At 42.7% G+C, this 6,698-nt stretch overlaps 1 long non-coding RNA gene across 1 annotated transcript in view; it reads left to right on the forward strand.

Moving 5' to 3' along the window:
• LOC102376682 overlaps positions 1 to 6,161 on the forward strand; it is a 9,193-nt gene extending 3,032 nt beyond the window's left edge. Inside the window, exon 3 of the long non-coding RNA XR_323368.1 lies at positions 6,092 to 6,161. This is a non-coding gene — a long non-coding RNA (uncharacterized LOC102376682). The remainder of the gene's footprint in view (positions 1 to 6,091) is intronic.
• Positions 6,162 to 6,698: the final 537 nt, after the last annotated feature.

Here is a 6,698-nt window from a genome sequence, read left to right on the forward strand (position 1 = left end):
GCTCTTAATACAGGGAAGGGCAGCACAATGGCTTGAAGAAGTGACCTCAGCAAAGTGACAGCTTCACTCCCAATTTCTTTGTCTTCTGCTGGGCCAAGAATCAGAAGGATGAGTGAATTCCCTCATTCCTGTAAAATGTACTTTGAGGTCCCTCTGTGAGTGGTACCATAGGAAGTCTGGGCATTTGGGGTTGTTGAGAGTCTTAAATGGAGTCTAACAGGTGAAATCTAGTAGACCCATTATTAACATTATTTGGGGAATTTAGGGGCCACTAAATTTGACCTCCTTGTGACAAAGAAATATATCTGCTGCCAAAGAGTGTGTTGAGTGACATTTCTCTTTGAACACTGACTTTACAATCCTGAGGTCTTAACACCTGCCTTGGACAGCCGGCGGCGTATAGCGATACGTTTTGAGCTGCCGAATGGCACTGAACCAAAACGACAATGAAGGACACCGACATCATCATTTTTTATTCTGTGGTTTTTATTAGTAACTTTTATGAGGTGTAAAATAACCTGCTAAGCTAAAGGCCAGAGGAAGGCAAGAGATATTGAACTGCTCCGTGAATAAGGTGCAGGGAAGAAAGAAAATGCCTGCCCTATCTATATACAGGGTGGATGCTCCCATACAGCTGTATGTGCCTGTTACTTGTGGCAATTTTATATATATATATATATATATAAAAATGTGTATACATTTTTTTTTTTTTAACAACCATTCAGGTTGTCTTGCCATTGATTTTACAGAGCTATGAGGTTCAGGTGGTACTTGTACCCTGTATAATACTGAGAGGCATTGCTGCAAAATGCCCAAAGACAGCAGCTGTCTCCACTCTTAACTCGCTTCTGCTCTTGAACAAGGCATCGCACAATTCTTACCAGCTTTCCAAGTGCTTTTGGATGAAAAGTCCTGGGTCTAAATCATTAAACTACTCCTCTTTTGTACATCTTAGAAAGCTAAGCATAAAGTACCCTTCTGCTCTTTTCACTTTATTGGACAGTTGCTAGAGAAAGGATTCTTCTGATTAGGATCAACAATTCGGTTAAATTGTCAGTAGGATGATAAAGCAAGGTCAACTCTTCCCTTTGACCATTTCACAAATTTTGTATTTTTTTCCCCCTTGTCAAAGCTTCAAAGAACATTAGAGGAATAACAACAAATGCAGTTGGGTATGAGCTCTGGTACAAGGACGGCTACTTTTAAATTGGTAAAGTCAAGTCGATACTCTGAGTGCTAGTGAGGGGTTGTCAGGCAAGCGACGTATCTCTGGTAGGCATTCTGCTATGCCTTGAAGGATACAGAGTATATCAAAAAGCTGAGAAGGTATTTACCTCATTAGCTTACAACAGTTTGATGGTTCATGAACTTCACCATCAAAAAACCCAGGATTCAACTTATTTCTGGGACAAAAAAAGTATTTATTTTTTAACAGAGACTATGTAAGAATGTTAAAATTGTCAAATTTCTCACAAGGAAACCAGGCTTCTCACAAAAGGATCTCATGATACCAATTTCTGTCCACCCAGTGTTTTGGCTCAGAACCTTTTTCCAGTCTTTAATGATCATAGGGCCTGATACCACCCTGTCATTTTGGATAAAGAAGTAAACTCTCATAAAATCATTCAATATTTGATTCCCCCCTAAAGATTCTTGTTCCTGATCGCCAATAGTTTCAAATTATTTACTTCTAGAGATGCCCAAAGTATATTATCCAGCTCAAGCATGCCCTTGTAGTATTGCTTCTCTTCTTACAAACTCAGCTCTCTTAGCCTCTTCATGTAGCAAAATCCAGTAAGATTCTCTATAGTCTCAGTTGCTGTCTTTATACACTCTTTGCCACTTCTTCAATAACCTTTCTGTAATGCATTATGGCATTTTCACATGGGTTAGTGAAGCTCTAATCAAAGGCAGTAAAATGTCTATGGCCATTTCATTTACAGAACATCAAAAAAGTAAAAATAATGGTACAGTGCTGTAATTAATATTATAATCCTTTGGAGACATTGCAATCCCATACCTTTTTCTTATATCCAAGACTGCTGTGAGAATAGAAAATAATGCTACCATATATGAGATTTATGGAGTTCCTTTTATCCTTGTGTGCTTCAGACTAAATACATATACAACATCAGTGAAGTGCTGTGACTCCTGGAGAAATGGGATAGCATTTTGGTGTTCAAAGCACATGGAACAAAATGGGCAGAGAGCAAGTGCTAGTTCAGCACATGGAGGTAACTTATGAAAAGGACCACGAGAGGTTTTTCATGTGCTTGCTGAAAAGATAGGATCATGGATGCTGTCATGTCTATAAGATTCATATTTTCAGCTGGTCAGAACGTTTTCATTGAAAAGTTTATTCGGTGGCAAATGTTGGTTTTGTCAAAAGAGTAAATTTTCAGTTTCCTATCCTATAAAATGGCAATTAATAGATCATAAAAATAACGTGAAAAGATTTTGTGAGAAATAAGATCATGTAAAAAATGAGCGAGCCCATGAAATAAAATTCCAAAATGGGTATTCCTCAAACCATTTTTTTCCAAATTTCCATTTTACAGGAAATGCTTAATTTTGTTTTTCATTCAGGTTGGTCAACCAATTTAGAAATATTTTCCTGAAATATTAATTCTGAATTTTAACTAACTTGACTCATAAGCAATAAGTTACAAGATATTGAACTAATTTACTCCAGAAGGATAAGATGCAGAATCAGCCTTGACGAAGTTTGCTCTATGGTTCTATCTAGAGAGATGAGGTATTTCAAATGTGATATTTTGTCTCCTTTAAGACATTTCTGGTAGGGTGTTCAGTCTTCTGAGGGTGACTTGAGTGAGAGCAACAAAGGGCACTGGAATATGCAATTGCTTAGCAGTCCTATTCACTCTGTAGGTAAGAGACAATCAATTTTTCATTAGTGTTAACTGCTGGAAAATCCTTCCCAATGGACGCTTGGGAAAACCCATCCCCTCTGTAATCAAGTTGTTCATGGTTCCTGTCATTATAAATCAGAGGTGCTGAACTCCTGGCCCACAAGCCAGGTCTGGCCACTGTCAGCATATTATCCAGCCTGCAAGTCTCCCTATGGATCTGTGGGGAGCCCTGCAGGATTTGCCCTGCATGCTAGATTGGGCATATAGGGCAACACAGGGCCTGATCCCTGCATGCAGGGACTCAGCGGAGGCATCATGGGACCCCTGAGCTCAATCCCAGCTAAGTGGAGGCGGTGTGGCGTGCCCAAAACCCGATCTCTTGACATGAAGCAGCACAGGGCCCAATCCAGCCTGCAGACCAGCCCCACACCATTAACCCGGCCTGTGGAGCCCAAACCATGAGCACTACTGTTTGAAATCATGGCGGTCCAGCTGATTGACACATCTAGCATTTAAAAAATATATCAGCTTTCATGTTTGAGGCACTATACAGCATCTCAAAAAAAGAGTGATGTTTGTAGTAGCAATAAAATGTACATAGCAATAGATTTATTCCCTGAAGATGAACTCCCACAAATGTGCCAGTTTCTTTCCTGACTCTCAAATGAATAGCATTACTTGAAAAAACAAAATAAAACAAAACACATTTTAGCCGGTCTTTCTCATTGCCGTGTTGTTTTGATTGGCATCTGCGTAGTGGAAAGATAATCTGCAAAACTCCTGGAGGAACTGTAAGTAATAAAACACTTCCTCCTTTTTGGCAGCATCATTACAACATACAAATAAGCAGTAATTTACCTCAACTGCCATTCTCCGTAGAAACGAGGTAATGGTTGGAAATACATTGGTTATCTTTGTTTGTCCTCACAAGGTTGCTAATGAGTTGCCCTGAGAGATATTTTGCATGATAAAGTATTTTGAAATCAAGACACTGTATTTTGCTTTGATGCCTCATGAATCTTTGAACACCAGCCATAGAAAGAGTAGGAGTACACTACCTCTTAATCACCATTCCAGTTCTTACAGCATTTTCTTACAAAGCCCAGTCCTCTCTGTAGCCTCATCTTTTTCCTGGAGTCCTGCTTATAAATGATGTTAAGCCATGGTTGCAGCTAGTTGCTTTTGTTGCTCTGGAGTCATGGGCACTAGCTGCCAAAGGCAGGTACTAAGATGCCAATATACATGTAAAAATCCCATGTCTTTTTATTTTTGTATGCAAAGAAAAAGCACTCCATTTCAGCAGATGACAACTTTTGCTGGTGGCAGGCCAAATGGCCCAGTTTGGTTTTGAGACAGGCCAGTGCTAGGACCTGGCCACTCTCACTGCCACCGCTGCTTCTCCCTGCTGCCCCACCTGCCCATCCAGCCATGTTCCAGCGGGCTGTAGGTTGCCAACCCCTGCTCTAATTGACTCTACATGTCCATCTGGACAAGTCCAAAACCACCGCTGAGAAAATAAACCCCTCCTGCTCTTCCAAGCTCAGCAATTAGGAAATGTAGACAGCTTGGGACTGACACATGCCCTGAAGGAGGGTGCCTGACAGTGATGCTTAGACATATGCTCAGGGCTGATCTCAAGCTATCTATGCTGTCCAACTGCCTTGCTTGGGGTGAGGATCAAGTGGGCACCAGATTCCAGCCTGGCAAGTAGACAAGCATTGAGATCTTCTACCTGTAGAGCCCTGGGATTATAATTAACACTTTTTTATTGCACTCAGACCTAAATGCTATGAACATCCCATTGGGTGAGGTGACTAACAAATGTTTGATTCTTGGCAATACCCAATTCAATGAGGCATAATTGGTAGGTGGGTGAGCCATCTTGGGAGGGGTTTGAGAGAGACAGCATGGAAGAGCTGTAACAGGAATGACTGGGAGACTAACCAGTAAATAGCCTGGTGGCCAGACTACTAGGCTAAGGTGTGGGAGTGAGATCCATGTGCTGGGTTTGAATTGGGCAGAGCAGGGACCTGAACCTTCCACATCTGAATTGTGGGCGCACTTGCTGAAGCAGAGAATCTAATCTGAGCCCCCCTCGTCTCAGCTGAGCATCCTTAACAATAGGATATTCGAGGATGGGTCTCATGTATTTTTCACCAAAACGTCAAATGACCTCAGGTCCATTCCAATGTGGACCAAGAATTATTGGCACCGCAGATGTCCAATGGACATTGCAGATGGGATGGGGGAGAGCCACTGTCATGCTCTAAATCTGCATGCGAGTCTAAATGTTGCCACTCAGGCACACCGCTAGCTAAAAATTAAATGAAATTTGATGCTTTAGTACTGGGCTGTCCAACTGGCGTCCTGTGGCCTGCATGCAGCCTACAGGGGTTTAAGTTGCAGCCCCAGGCTTCTGCCTGGCCGCTGCTCCCCCCATCACTCTGTCTGCAGCAGCAGCCGGGATATCTGGGCTTCCCGTCCCTCCTCCAGCTGCTACTTCCTCTCTCTGTCCAAGAGGGCAGGACAGTCCCACAAGCGGTGAGTCATTGCTTGTCTACATGTCAGGCTTGTCTACATACAGGGCCATGCGTGGGGATCGCACATGCATGGTGCAACAGTGAGAAGGGGTGCCCATGCAGCACAGCAGGTGGTGGGGCACCTGGAGCAGCAGTGGAAGGGGATGTCTGTGTGGGCACCGGTGCAGCAGTGGGATGTAGGGGCAGTGCCTGCATGGTCTGGTAGCCTGTGCTTGATTCATGTGGCATATGCCACATTTGGCCCCCACTGGTGTGGGGTGGCCCTTTGGGGCTCAGAGGTTGGACAGCCCTGCTTTTAGTATTGATGTTCCATTCTATTGTGCCTTCTGCTGTGTGGGACTTGGCACAGGGGGAGGGAAACGGTATAAATTCACTGGGCAAAAACATTCTTGAGTCATGGGCAATAAAGGTGGTGCCTACAAATGTATCTGTTACTGTACAGAGGAGTTTTGGCAAGTTCAGCAATAGGAGGGGTTGGCATTTCTAGAAGTACCCAGTGACTTAGGAGTGTGGTCCCATTCAAAGTCAGTGGGACTTGTGCCTCTGGAAAGTCTACCGTTGTGCGGTCCTGGTTACGGAGGGACATTCTGGTCCTGGATCCACTCAAAGCAGTGAGCAAGTGAACTTCAAATGCCAAAAGTTTTGCAAATCATGGCCTCCTTATCATTGCTTTTTTTAAAGAGACTGGATTCAAAGCGATACCAGAGTCAGCGGATTGAAATGGGGAGTTCATAAATCTAGGAGGAAGAACTTATATCAAATATACAGTACTGGATGGTAAGTGCCTTAATGGTTCTTTCAGTCTGATAAGAAAACAGCAGGGATACTCTAGGTAACAGTGCTTAATGAGCTGCTGATCATTATCCTGGGAGGACGGCTATCCTGGGTCTTGTTGGTTTTAAGGATATGGGGGTTTTTTAAATATTTTTTTCAAAGTTCTTTCACTTTATTGCTCTTTGTTCAGCGGCACTCACAGCCTAATACATGAAAAAAGAGAAGAGTGTAGGATGATTAGTAGTCATTGGAAAGAAAGGGTTAGTAGCTGAAGAGCTTCTTTTTCATGTTTTATACCCTGCCAGTCTCCCTTCAGTAGAAGCAAGAACTGAACTGAATATGATAATGAAAAGGAAACTCTTTTGCTGTTTTGTTTTCTTCATAAGGGAGAGCAACTTGTGCGAAATAGTGAACCAAGGAGAACACAAGCGGCCAGATTTTTGCTTTGGTGAGGACAAGTTAGCTCTACTGACTTCATTGTTATTAAGAAAACCAGCTGTAACTTCAGTAGAAC

Source organism: Alligator sinensis, unplaced genomic scaffold (genome assembly GCF_000455745.1).
Source record: "Alligator sinensis unplaced genomic scaffold, ASM45574v1 scaffold876_1, whole genome shotgun sequence".
Classification (NCBI taxonomy): domain Eukaryota; kingdom Metazoa; phylum Chordata; order Crocodylia; family Alligatoridae; genus Alligator; species Alligator sinensis.